Source organism: Rhinatrema bivittatum, chromosome 2, assembly GCF_901001135.1.
Source record: "Rhinatrema bivittatum chromosome 2, aRhiBiv1.1, whole genome shotgun sequence".
In the NCBI taxonomy this organism is placed as follows: Eukaryota; Metazoa; Chordata; class Amphibia; order Gymnophiona; family Rhinatrematidae; genus Rhinatrema; species Rhinatrema bivittatum.
The window spans coordinates 287,080,286-287,093,947 of NC_042616.1; the positions used below are offsets into that span (position 1 = coordinate 287,080,286).

The 13,662-nt window shown below is 42.2% G+C and overlaps 1 protein-coding gene and 1 long non-coding RNA gene across 2 annotated transcripts in view; one reads left to right on the top strand and one right to left on the bottom strand.

Moving 5' to 3' along the window:
• CNTNAP2 (contactin associated protein like 2) overlaps nt 1-13,662 on the top strand; it is a 2,918,762-nt gene that overhangs the window by 2,449,995 nt on the left and 455,105 nt on the right. The gene's annotated exons all lie outside the window — the stretch shown is intronic.
• Nucleotides 3,032-13,662, bottom strand: part of LOC115084566 — a 47,063-nt gene continuing 36,432 nt past the window's right edge. The window contains exons 4-5 of the long non-coding RNA XR_003854596.1: nt 3,539-3,659; nt 3,032-3,094 (exon numbers count right to left, since the gene is read on the bottom strand). This is a non-coding gene — a long non-coding RNA (uncharacterized LOC115084566). The remainder of the gene's footprint in view (nt 3,095-3,538; nt 3,660-13,662) is intronic.

Genomic DNA, 13,662 nt, shown 5'->3' on the forward strand with positions numbered 1-13,662 from the left:
ATATTGTAATGAAACTCATAATGTATTATGTGATTCAGAGCAGAGGCTTCTCTAAAATCCCATGTAAAGAGAGTTCATTCAACTTTCCTGAGATATACAGGGCCTCGGGGCTGTGGTTTCCTTTTTTTTTTTTTAGTATACGATGTGATGTGATTACTCTTATTCAACAAAAGTGTCAAGGAACTTTCACATTGAAAATGTTCTAAGCCTGAATTTCTGTCTATCAGGCCCTGTAAGAATACAAGGCACAGAGAGCCCTAGTTCTAGGAAAATCAAAATGATGTCTCTTCCAGTTATTATCAGAGTTTCTAAGATCCACTGGAAATGAAAAAGTGGAATAAACCCCGGATGTACATGCTGCGGTTTCTCCTGTGACCTGGTGTAATAGTACTTTATGACTGTTTTTTCACGTTACTGTGTCCCAAGAGGGATAAAATGTATATAGCAAACATTTTTCTAAGTGTTGTACCAGATGCCAGCATGTTAAGACCTGGGGACTGTACGCAAAGCACTTCTAAGTTGCTGATTCAACTTTTACATGCTATTCCAGCAATTACTCTTCAGTGTCACAATGGAAATTAAGATGAACATCTTAGCTGTGGGCCTGGTGCTAAAGAGTGAAGCAACCGTTAAAGTTTCCTGAGAAAATGTGAAACACCGGAAAAAGTTCCAGTAAGATGGCTGACCACATAGCTGCATCGGGAGTATGAGCTCCTGCAAGACCTATCTGTTCCCATGCTTTAAAACGCCATTTTGGATCAGCCCAGTGTGTCTGTGGGAGGTCTCTAATTCAATCTGTGAACTGAGTCCTTCTGCACTCTGGGTAGGTGGGGGTTGGTGATACTGCAGGGAATAGTGCTCACAGACTGTGAAAGGGAGGGAATCATGATCATTGCTTTAAGGTAACACCTGGAGGCCAAAACCTATGACACAGGGTTCCAGAAGGAGTTCTTGTACATGGCTTCTGGCCTCAGGATGATTGCTGCAGTGACCACAAATGTAACGGTGGGAAAGAGGGTCTGTTAAAATGGTGGAAAAATCCCCGGATGGTTATGTTTGGAGGATCATAGTGGCAAGATCCCAGTACTCATTCCAAATGAGTTGGAAAAATACAGAAAACAGGAATTGCCAGGCAAAATAACCCCCCCCCCCCCCCCCCCTTTCAACTAAATGTGGCTATATAGTAACATAGAAACAGATGATGGTAGAAAAGGCCAAACAGCCCATCCACACTGCCACAGAGTGTGACTGCCTGCAAGATATCCTTCCTCATTCAAGACAGTTTTTTTTTGTCCTCCTGCTTGATACGCCACTATCATGATAAATCAGCATACAAGTGTAATGCCCCTTATGTCCAGACACTCCCAACATAAGTTTTCTGCAGTGTGCTGCATCCTAGGGCCTGGCTGAAACCACCTGCACTTCCTGTAGCCCTTTTATAGACCATGAAGCCAGTATTTCCCATGGGCGCTGACTGATGATGGGTGCTGGTTGAGTTCATGTCCCGCTTTGCTTTGCCTGTCCTCACCTTGCTTGTTCCAGTCCTTGTCCTGCCTGTCTTTGCCTCATCTGTTCTAGCCCTTGCCTTGTCTGACTGTGTCTTGCCTAGTCCCAGTCCTTGGCTTGTTCCTCCACCCTCTTTGCCCTTGCTTTTCTGTCTGTCTGCTGGCTATCTGACCCATGCCTGTATTCTTACGTCACCTGATTGCCGCCTGCCTTGACCCCCTTCCTGGATATCGTCGTCTGTTTTCCACCTGCATTGACACCTGCTTGGATGAGGACTCTCTTTTGTTTGCTGCCTGCCCTGACATCAGCTGTGTCAACTTGCTAAATGACTGCTCTCGTACTGGTTCCTCAGCTAGTCCTACTATCCTATGAAACCAAGGGCTCAATCTGCATTGGAAGAGGCCGGTAAAGATGAAGCCCAGTTCCAGCTCCAACTTGAGCGTGTCTGTCTGCTGTCAGCGTGGGCCTAGCTAGTTCACCTCCGGGACTGTACCCATCATGCCACCAGTAAAGGACTCATACTCCATGACAAGATGCCTCCGACCCATGAACAAGTTTGCAGTTCCTCCTGGCAGTGAATCTCTAGGCTGTTTTGAGGGAGGTTTAGCTAGCCATTGTGTTAGTTCAACTCTCCTGGAAATCAAGATGATGCATAGTTCTAGACAGAAAACTCCTGCTCCACCTCTGCTTCTAGCAGTTTTTATGGCATTTGATGCTAAAGAAGTTGCAAGAGCCATCTTGGAAGAGGAAATTCATGACAGTGCTAAAGAGAAATCTGGTAGTGATTTTGCAAATACAAGTGAGAACTGGCATAATAGGTTTCTTTATAGAGATCACCTGGGGAAGATGGGAGTAAGATGGAGAAATCCATGGGTCCAGAGTCCCTGTGGGAATTATCTAGCCAAGTATTCCGAGAACTTCTAATCCTGTTTTGACATTGCATTTTGAGCAAACCCCAGAAGACCACCTTAGAATGGATACGGCTGGTGATTACTAGGCTTGAACTATTTCTATCAGGTAGTTCTGAAGATCTTGAGAAATTCACCAATGAATACCAGCTCCAAAATATCTACTCAGAAGACAGCCTTGAAAGATGATAATAGAAAAATTGAAATTTTGTAGGACCAGATGTACTCATTACAAAAAGTGAAAATCTCAGTTAATAAGAATATTTATTTATTTTATTTAACTTTTTTATATACCAACATTCAAGACGGTGGTCCCATCATGCTGGTTCACAAGAAACAGGGGTGTAATTATAATAAACTTTACCATTTAAACAATAGTGCAGAAAAGCAGTTACAAATAACAAGGAAAACAATAACTTGGAATGAGAAGGGAAATGAAGATCAGATAGTTATATATAAGTATAAATAACATTGTAAGAGGTGGCTATTAACGCTAATGCTAGCGGAGCGTGTTGAAAGAAGGAAGTTAGATGGAATTGGAGTTAGGAAAGGCCTGCGTGAACAGCCACGTCTTGAGTCTTTTCTTGAATGTTGAGATGTTGGGTTCCATTCTAAGATCCAGGGGAATAGAGTTCCATAATGTTCCTTCACAATAAGCTTGATGTTTTATAAAATACTTCCTGAAGATTTAATTTGATAATTTGATTAACTTTACTAAAACATAATTAAATATATACTGATTTATTTATAGATATATTCTTCTCATGAAAGATCAGTTATCGCTTACAAATTCAAATCACTTCTTTACCCACTATTTTTAAAAAGTGAACCAATGCATATATGAAAAATAAGCCAGCTTACACATTAAGGGGTAGATTTTTAAACTTGCGCGCGTGCTTCCCAGCGCGCACATGGATTCGGCTATTTTATAACACGTGCGCGTTACAAAATACAAGGGGCGCTCGCACATGCGCAGTGGATTTTAAGATCCGGGCGTGCATGTGCGCGCAGCCCAGGACTTGCGCAAAGGGGAGTAAACTTTTTTATTTATGTGCGGCGACGCGATGGTCCCTTTTCCCAGTTTCCTACCCCCACTACCTAACCTCCTTTACCCTTTGTCCTACCTTTTTTAGTTTTTATTTTGTTGCTTACTGCTCCTTTGGAGGTCGACATTCAACATCATTTAGCCGGATACGTTTTCTATGTTTCTGTTTTCGTGTTCTGTGTTTCTATGAGAAGTGACAACTGAGAGGGGGATAAGATAGAGGGTTATAAAATTAAGAATGGAGGGAAACAGGTAAATAAGGAATGGTTATTTATCCTTTAAAATAGTTCTAAGACTAGGGGATACCATGAAACTAACAAACAGATTTAAAACAAATTGGAGAAAGTATCATTTTCACTCATTGGAACAATCAAGCTGTGGAATTTGCTGCCAGATGATACACTCAAGGCATCTAGCATTACTGGAAATAAAAGGGGGTTTGGACAAACTCCAGGAGGAAAAGTCAGTAAACGGTTAATAATCAGGTAGACCTGGGAAAGCCACTGCTTATCTCTGGGAGTGAGCAACAAGGCTGTACTCTTTGGCATCTGCCAGGTACTATTTAGTAATCTGGATTAGTCAACTGTCAGAAAGAGGATGGTGGGTTCGATGGACCCTTTGTCTGACCTAACATGGCACAATTTATGCTGTTGTATATGTAAGAAATCAGTCCTAGCGCTCCCTCAGTCAGGTTATTTATTAAAGTGATAGATTTTATTTTCTCTCTACTAAAATACTTTGGGAACATGATCTACCCTGAGTCCTCGAGCCTTGCACATGTATTTTCTATGACTTAGGAAACTGTATTGGGGTATGAGATGTGACATTAATCTGGAAGTTCACCGCCTTCCTCTCCCTGTCTTTATTAATAGTGTTGGCTTAATCAGATAAGGAAAATTAAAATTGGTATTTTTAATTTGAAAAGCAATTTTAATCTTGGCAGATCCAAACATAAGTTATGAAGCCTCTGTTATTAAAGCTTTTAAAATGGATAAATATTATTGCTTTAGATCACATACTTTATTGCCATTCTCTGCAATAACCAACATAATATTATCATGGCAATTAAATTGTAGCTAGACCATGCTTTCTTCTTTTCATCCTAATATAATAGTTTGTCATTTCTAATACTGAAAAAATGTAGCAAAAAAAAAAATCTATGCAAAGAAAGGAAACTTTTACCCATTTAAATGGTAACAAGAAACAGAAGCAAACCAGCAAATATAGCTAAATATACTGATAAAATTAGTACCTTCCAGTGTTGTTATTATTATTCACTCTTGCTGTACAGTGGATTAAGTGTAGGAGGGTAGAAACAATTGAGGGGACAACACTATTTCCAAAATTACCTTTTCCATACTGGATTTGTCCTATAAATGTTTAGGATATTGCTTTAAAATAAAAAAAAAGCTATAGTGCAAAACATTCCTGTTTATAAATGTTAATAGATTGAAAAAGACATGAAAAAGTGGGGTGCCCCTACCATCACATGATTCATCGTTTTATCCATTGATGAGAAAGGGAAGGGCCCCTTTCCACCCGTAGAAGTCAAAATATATACACACCCCCTCCCCCTTCACCTAATCCCCCCTACCACAGCCAAAGAACTCTTTTAACCATGCTGCTGGTGACAGGGAACCAGGAGGAGCTTTCTAGGCTGACTTGAATCCCAGTCCAATAGTTTCAGGCAGGTACCCCAACTATTTTTTGTGGGTTTTCTTTATTTGTAAATGTGATCATTTTTTTGTTGTTGTTGTTTTTGGCTGTTTGTTGTTGTTGTTGGGTTTTTTTTTTAATAATTCATCTCCCCTTTAAATCCTCCCTCTATAAAGCAGGAAGCAGCCTCGGGCTGCTATGGCCATGCCAGGGCCCACTGCAGTTACTGGTGTCTTTTTGAGGACAGCAGAAGGCACTAACACTTATGTGCTTGGCCTACCTGGCAGCTGGGAATTGCGCACCTCTGCCTCGTCTTTCTGGAATGAGGGTTCCTTGCCAGGCTTGAGGGAAAGCTCTGCATTCCAAAACAGAGTGCTCAAGATGCCGTCCCTGCCCTGCGGGATGCATGCAACATGATGCATAGCTTTTGTGGTGTGAGTGCATGTACATGAGACAAGAAAGAGCCACATGCACAGAGGCGTACAAGTATCAGACTTACGGGGCCAGTACTTCATAGGTAACTCACCAGAGTAAAGGCCGGAGCATATACAGGGATAGCTGAATTCCTCCACGACTTACTCACACTGGCCATGTACTCCTGCCTTCAGCCCAAACCCCTCCCAATAATTTGTTTCAGGGATTAGCCCCCAACCAATCTCCTTCTCTCTTTCAGCCTTCTCACTCTCCTTCCAGGCCCAAACTCATCCCCCTTCTTGAACCTCCAACAAAAGGTCAAAGATGCTTTTTCCTCCCGTCTCCCCCAGGTCATGATCTGGGATGAAGGTGCTTCTACCATCTCCCCCCCACTTCAAGACAGGGCCAGCTCTCGTTTAGGTTTATTAAAATTTGATGTACTGTAATTTATCATATATCAAAGCAGTTTATAAAATAAAAGCACATCCACAGCAGATTAAAACAGGCAGACATATAAAAACAAATCACACATAAAACCAAATGACTAGCTGGCGCTTTATGCAAAAACTGAAATTGGCTCCTCTTTCCTCCCTCCCTTCAGCGGTGGTAGCTCTGGCACAGCTAATCCCCTCTTTCTTTCACTTCTACCCAGCATCCCCTTCACTCCCTCACATCCTTTGCCCAGCACTATTACTCCCTTATCTTTTTCCCTCTGCCTACACAAAGTGGAATGGTGTGGGGAGAGGGGGTGCCAGAACAGTGACACACCTCATACTTGGTGCCCTCTATGGTCGCACAGGTCTCATAGCACAAAAGTCGACCCTGCTGCAAGATGTGCCATCCACAAAAATGTAAGTAGCTGAACTTGCCTGCACTGGAATGCTGAGTAGCATGAACCTGGTCCAGTTACTCCTGAACCTGCAACTCCCTGGTATGTTTCTTTAAGCTCTTCAGCTTCCAAGGATAGCTGGCCTGGCAGTGAAGTGCCGTAGGAGGACATGCCAGGAGGCAGACATCTGGGCGTGGTTCCTTCGCCTCCCTGTTGTTAGTAAGTATTAGAATATAAGAAGATAAGAATTGCCATGCTGGGTCAGACCAAGATCCATTGGCCATACTGTCTCCAACAGTGGCCAATCCAGGTTGCAAGAACCTGGCAGATCCCATAAAGTAGTTCTAATTCCTCTTACTCCCAGGGATTGCAATAGCTATCTTTAATCTATCTGGCTAATAATGCGTTATGGACTTTTCCTTCAGAAACTTATCCAAACCTCTTTTAAACCTTGCTATGCTAGTTGCCTTGATCATATCCTCTAGCAAGAGATTCCGCAGCTTGAGTGAAAAAGAACTTTCTACAATCTATTTTGAATCTGCTTGTTGTCAGCTTCATGGCGTGTCCCCTTGTTTTAGTATTCTTTGAAAGGGTAAATAACCAACCATTATTTACCCATTCCACCCCACTCATAATTTTATAAACTTTTATCATGTTCTCTCTCCGCCATCTCTAGCCTGCTAGCCTCTCATCATATGAGACATGTTCTTTCCCCTTTATTATTTTTGTCACCCTCCTCTGCACCTTTGCTGGTTCAGCTATATCTTTCTTGAGATAGGGCAACCAGAACTGTCCACTACACTCAAGGTGCAGTTGCACCATGGCTCAATACAGAGGCAATATGATATTTTCTGTTTTATTCTCCAGTCCTTTTCAAATCATTCCTAACATTCTGTTTGCTTTTTTGATCGCCACCACTCACTGAGCCAAGGATTTCAATGTATGTCCACAAGGACGCCAAGGTCCTTTTCCTGGGTAATGACCTATAATTGGGATTATTTTTCCCTATGTGCATCACTTTGCACGTTTCCAAATTAATTTCATCTGCCATTCAGTTGCTCAGTCTCCTAGTCTCACAAGGTTCTTCTGCAGTACCCCCACAATTCACTGCTATTTTAACAACTTTGAATGATTTTGTGTCATTTGTAAATTTGATCACCTTTTCAGATCACTTATAAATATGTTAAACAGCACAAGTCCCACTACCGATTCCTTTGATACTCCACTAACAACTTTTCTCCATTTGGAAAACTGATCGTTTAGTCCTACCCTCAGTTTCCTGCCTTTTAACCAGTTACCAATCCACAACAATTGATAGGAAAATAAGAACGTAAGAGATGCCATACTGGGCCAGAACAAGGGTCCATTAAGCCCAGTATCCTGTTTCCAATAGTGGCCAATCCAAGTCACAAGTACCTGGCAAGTACCCAAACATTAGATAAATCACAAGCTACTATTGCTTATTAATTACTATAATAGCAGTTTATGGATTTTTCCTCTAGGAACTTATCCAAACCATTTTTAAACCCAGTTGCACTAACTGCTGTAACCACATCACCTGGCAATGAATTCCAGAGCTTAACTATGCATTGAGTGAAAAATAATTTCTTCGATTTGTTTTAAATGAGCTACTTGCTAACTTCATGGAGTTTCCCCTGGTCCTTCTATTATCTGAGAGAGTAAATAACTGATTTAAATTAACTTATTCAAGTTCTTTCAAGGATTTTATGGACATTATTATTTTGGGGTATTTTTAAACAATGTCCGCATCTCATGCAAACTTATAACTCATGCAAGTGTTCCTTTTAGTTTTTTCTAAATAAATTTTTCATTCTATCAGTCTCCCTTTTTTAAAGTTACTGTATGTGCTCATTAGTCATTTTACTTGAAGTTTTCCCTCCAGTGATTATGTCAAGTTTGATTGCATTATGATCACTATTTCTTAGCAGCCTCATCACATTAACCCCTTGTACCAGTTTGTGCGTTCCACTGAGGACAAGATCTAAAGTAGCAGCCCTTCTTGTCAGTTCTAGGACCAGCTGCTGCATGAAGCAGTCATTTATGGCATCTAAATACTTAGGGGCAGATTTTTATTTATTTTATTTATTTATTTAAAGCTTTTTTATACCGACTTTTGTGATACAAATCAAATCAAATCGGTTTACAGGGAACAGAGGCATTAAAAACGATAACCATAACCAGGAAGAGCAAAAAAGTTACAATAAAACAAGGGAATGTTATGCTATGTCCACCAATATGATTGAAAATGAATACAAAATGCTGTATTGGTGGCATCTCTGTCCCGTAACTTTAGCAAAGTGATACCCGGCACTCTCTGATAAGTGCTGGAGGTGTGGGATGGAACAGGGAACTTTTGCTCATGTCTGGTGGTCTTGCCCTGGTATAAAGGAGTTTTGGGCACAGATACAGAGAGTAGCTAAAGATTTGGTGGGGAGGGAACCTCGATTATGCCCAGAGTTATGGCTTCTGGGACTCTGGCAAGAGGAGAAGGACATATGTAATACGCGCCTGCTGCGCTACTTGGACATTGCTGCTCGGTCGGCGCTGGCCCACTGGTGGAAAAAGCCAGAGCCACCGCCTTTAAAGATGGTTATTAATAGACTCAAAGGAATAAAAACAATGGAGAAAATTGCTGCTTATCGGAGGGACAAGGTGGTCAAATATGAACTGATTTGGGATCCCTTTGGTAAATGGCTCCAGCACTACGAAAAGGGGGGGAGGGAACATTAGCCGGGGTCTGCCCCGCGTTGGGAGGCTCTATTGAGCCTATTTTCTGGCCCATTGTTGGTGATTCTCAGGGCGGTGGGGATGTACTGACTGGAATGTATTAGCCCTTCGGATCTTTGCAATATATCCTACTCATGCGTGCCTGTTGGCGGGTTCCTGTTGGGAATGCTGTTGTTGTTTAGTGCAAAATGTGGGCAGGGGGGGCGGGGGTGGGCAAAGAGTGGGGGGGGGGGGATTTGTTTGAAAATGTTTGGACGAGAATAGTCCCTTGAGGGACGCAGCTGTATGGAAAATGTTGGCTTGTATATTTACTGTTGTCCAAATAAAAATGTTTAATTATAAAAAAAAACAAAAAACAAGGGAATGAAACTGGGAGGATGGAAAAGCAGAGGGGGAAGGAGCTCAATAAAATTAATTAAAAACTATAGAGATGGTAGGTACTAGAGAGGCCTACAGCTGATCAATGGCATGGCTATGCTATGGCAATGCTAGTCTTGATTAGGGGAAAGCTTATCTGAACAACCATGTCTTGAGTTTTTTTTTAAAAATCAGAAGGCAAGATTCCTGTCTGAGTTCCGGGGGTATGGCATTCCAGATAGAAGGACCGGCTGTCGAGAAGGCCCATTCTCTGATGGTTGATCGGTGAACCGCTTTGTTTGGAGGAGCTTGTAGAGATCCCTTATAAGCTTCCCTGATGGGTCTTGTTGAGATGTGAAGTTTGAACGGATAATGCAGGTCAAGGGGGAGCTGGTGGTGGATGCTTTTGTGAATAATAGTGAAAGATTTGTGAAGAATTCTAAAGCTAACTGGGAGCCAATGTAGATCCTTGAGGATCAGCGTAATGTGATCTCTCCGATTGGTATTTGTCAGGATTCTCGCCGCTGCATTTTGGAGCATCTGAAGGGGTTTTGTGGTAGATGCTGGGAGACCTAGAAGAATAGTATTACAATAATCTACCTTAGAGAACAAAATGGCCTGGAGAACAGATCTGAAGTCATGGTGGTATAGTAGAGGCTTGAGTCTTTTCAGCACCTGTAGTTTATAAAAGCAATCCTTGGAGGGCGCAGAGAGAAAGAACGCTCCAACATACCTGCATGAACTGCCTGTGAGTTAGCCGGGGTGAGAGACCCTGCCCGACGGTATCTCACAGCTGCGGTGGATTTCGACGCCGTGACGTTGCAAGGGCAGACCCGGAGGCGGACCCGGAAGTGCCCCATTTAAGCGGGGCGCTTTGGAACTCAATCCAAGGGCGCAGAGAGAAAGAACGCTCCAACATACCTGCATGAACTGCCTGTGAGTTAGCCGGGGTGAGAGACCCTGCCCGACGGTATCTCACAGCTGCGGTGGATTTCGACGCCGTGACGTTGCAAGGGCGGACCCGGAGGCGGACCCGGAAGTGCCCCATTTAAGAGGGGCGCACTGCGGCGCGCAGCAGAGCCGGTGCGCCGCTAAAGCCGCGCGCGCTTAAGGGGCGCGCGGTGTACCGGCTTAGCCCGGCTTCGCCCGGATTCGTCGGGGTGTCGGCAATGTCATCATCTATGTTGGACATTTGGAAAAGGTATTTTTAAATATTATGGTTGCAAACTATTACCATCTCTCTGTTTAAGACTCTGTTGTTCGTTAGTGGATGGCACCATAAGTATAGCATAACTGCGGTATATCCTGGAATTTTTCTTTGTATTGTTTGAATTATGCCTCCTAAGCGTAAGGGGAAAGTGAGGGTTTTTCCCCCCACTTCCTTTACCATCGCCAATACAACAGGAAATAAGCAGATTTATGCTTTCTCCTGCTATTAATGTAGAGAAGACCAAGGAATCCGGTGTGCCACTCAACCAGGGAGGGTTGAGTGTGCCTGCGGATGAGACTTCTCTTAGCCCTAATATCGGCATACCACCTGCGCAAAGACTGGTGAGTTCAAGTCCTGAGGGAGCTTCAGCCGAGGTTATCGGAGGTGAAGTACCTGCTACCAGGAGTGCAACTCCAACTATTGCAGAAATAGATTTGGAGTTAGCAACTCCCTCAGATGGGAATTCTCAACATCTAACCCAGGTAATGATCCAGGCCTACCCACCCGCCCTGCGGTGGTAACACTTGAGACATTGTGGGAAATGATGGTGGGTATGTCATCTAATATAAAGGTATTAGAAAAGAAAGTAGATGCGCTAATGATCTGGAATCAAAAAGAAATGTTGCAAGTCCAGAAACAGATTAAGGAGTCAGTTGACAGGATAAAAGGATTAGAAGATAATAATAAGAAAAATCTAGAATTTCAAGCAGCCGTTGTTAAAGACAGAGGAATTATCACTAGGAGACTGGAGATTCTAGAGAATAGTGCCAAAAAATATAATCTAAGATTTTTGAATTTTCCTAGAGTGATTGGGGAATTGCCCTCAGTCACTCTGAAAAAATTTCTAAAGGATATACTTGGCATATCCTCTGGAGAAAATATTTCCATAGTAAATTGTTATTTCCTCCCAAAGAATAGAAATATAAATAATAGAGAAGAGCTGCCATTTCAAGGAGACCTCACCAACTTTCTTGAGACTAGTGCTCAGATAATTGTTTGGGGAACCCTTTTGGCAAATTTTTCCTTAATTAGTGATATAAATCAGATAATGAAGAGTTACTTTCAAAAGTATCCAGTCAACTATATGGAGAAGCCAATCAAGATATTCCCTGATCTAGCCCATTCTACTCAATTGAGAAGGAGAGCCTTCTTGGCCTTTCGCCAAGAGGTGATTTCGTTAGGATACACTTTTACATTAAGATTTCCGTGTAAATGTATATTAAGAAAACAGAATGATATTTTTCTTTTTTTCATACCTGAACAATTAAAAGATTTTCTTGAGCAGAGACAAGTTCCATCTTCATCCCCAGTCTCAAACCAATAAGAAAATATGAGTTATAGCAGGTTTTATGAGATAGCCTATTACAATTAATAAAAGATTTCTTTATGTTTAACTCCCCATGGTTTCTTTCTAACGATTCAACACGCTCTCAAGGTTGATTGATACTAATGATATTGAGTTTGTACCTAGAACTTAAGTTGTAAATTAATGGAGAAAATGGAATTTCTTTTAATTCTATAGTTGCAACTCAATTCATGTATTTCCAAATGCAATATCATTTATATGTTTGTATTTTTGAAAATGAGAAATAAAGTAAAAAATAAATTAATAAATAAATAAATAAATAAAAGCAATCCTTGGTAGTGTGGTTTATGAACTTCTTTAAACTCAAATATCTATCGATTATAACTCCCAGGTCTCCTGCGATTTGAGTTTGAGTGTTAGAGTGCAACTGCTGGTGGTGTCAACGTCTTCTGGAGTGATAAGAAGGAGTTCCGTCTTGGCTGCATTAAGCACCAGGTTAAGGCCGGTCAGGAGGAGGCTAATCATTTGCAGACAGATGTCCCATTGCTTGAGTGATTTTGCCAGGGATTCGGTTACGGGGATCAGAATTTGTACATTGTCTGCATATATGTGGTATTTCAGATTTAAAGTCATGAGCAGTTGGCAGAGGGGAAGGAGGTAGATATTGAACAGGGTAGGAGATAGGGAAGATCCCTGGGGAACTCCAAGAGGAGAATTGATGCATGGTGATTCCTTATTATTGATTTTGACTTTATAGCCTCTGTTGCTGAGAAATGAGTCAAACCATCTGAGTGCTGATCCTGTTATCCCTATGTCTGATAGCCGATTTAATAGGATGGAGTGGTTTACTGTATCAAATGCTGAGGAGATATCGAGGAGCACTAACAAGAAGGAATGTCCTTTGTCAAGGCCCATGCTGAGGTGGTCAGTGAGGGAGATGAGGAGAGTTTCAGTGCTATGAGATTTACGGAATCCATATTGTGAAGCATGGAGAAATTTATGTTCTTCAAGATACTCCCATAGTTGGTTGTTAACCACTTTTTCCATGATCTTAGCTACAAACGTCAGGTTGGAAATCGGGCGGAAATTGTTAGGGTCACCAGGGTCCAGGTTCGGTTTCTTGAGTATGGGTTTGAGAGAGGCCAGTTTGAGAGCATTTGGGTAGATTCCTTGTGAAAGTGAACAGTTAATAATATCGGCTAGATATTTGGAGATAGAGTCCGGCACTAGACGTAGTAGTTTGGTCGGAATTTGGTCGAGTGGGTGTGAGGAGGGTTTCATTCTCTTTAGAATGGTTTCAATCTCCATTGCGGAAGTTGGTTCAAAGGATTCCCACGATGCTTCCAAATTTCAAAAGGAGGATGAGGAACTGCGCGGCTTGTTAGGGCTGGATGGCAGTCTTGTTAGAATGTTGGAAATTTTATTCTGGAAGAAGAGTGCCAGATCATTAGCTTTCGATTGTGCTTGGTCATCCAGAATGGGTGGGGTGGCGGTTTTAGTGAGTTCTGCTACATAAGAAAGGAGTAAGGGGTCTCTTACCCCGAGTGACTTGCTGAGCGGTGCAGGTCTCCTGACCTGTGCTGTGCTGCGCCGCCCTGTTTCTTCTTCTTCTCTTCCTCGTGGAAAGGATGGCGCCGAGGTATAGGCCCTAATTTAAAGGGCTGCTGCTCTGCCACTCCCGGG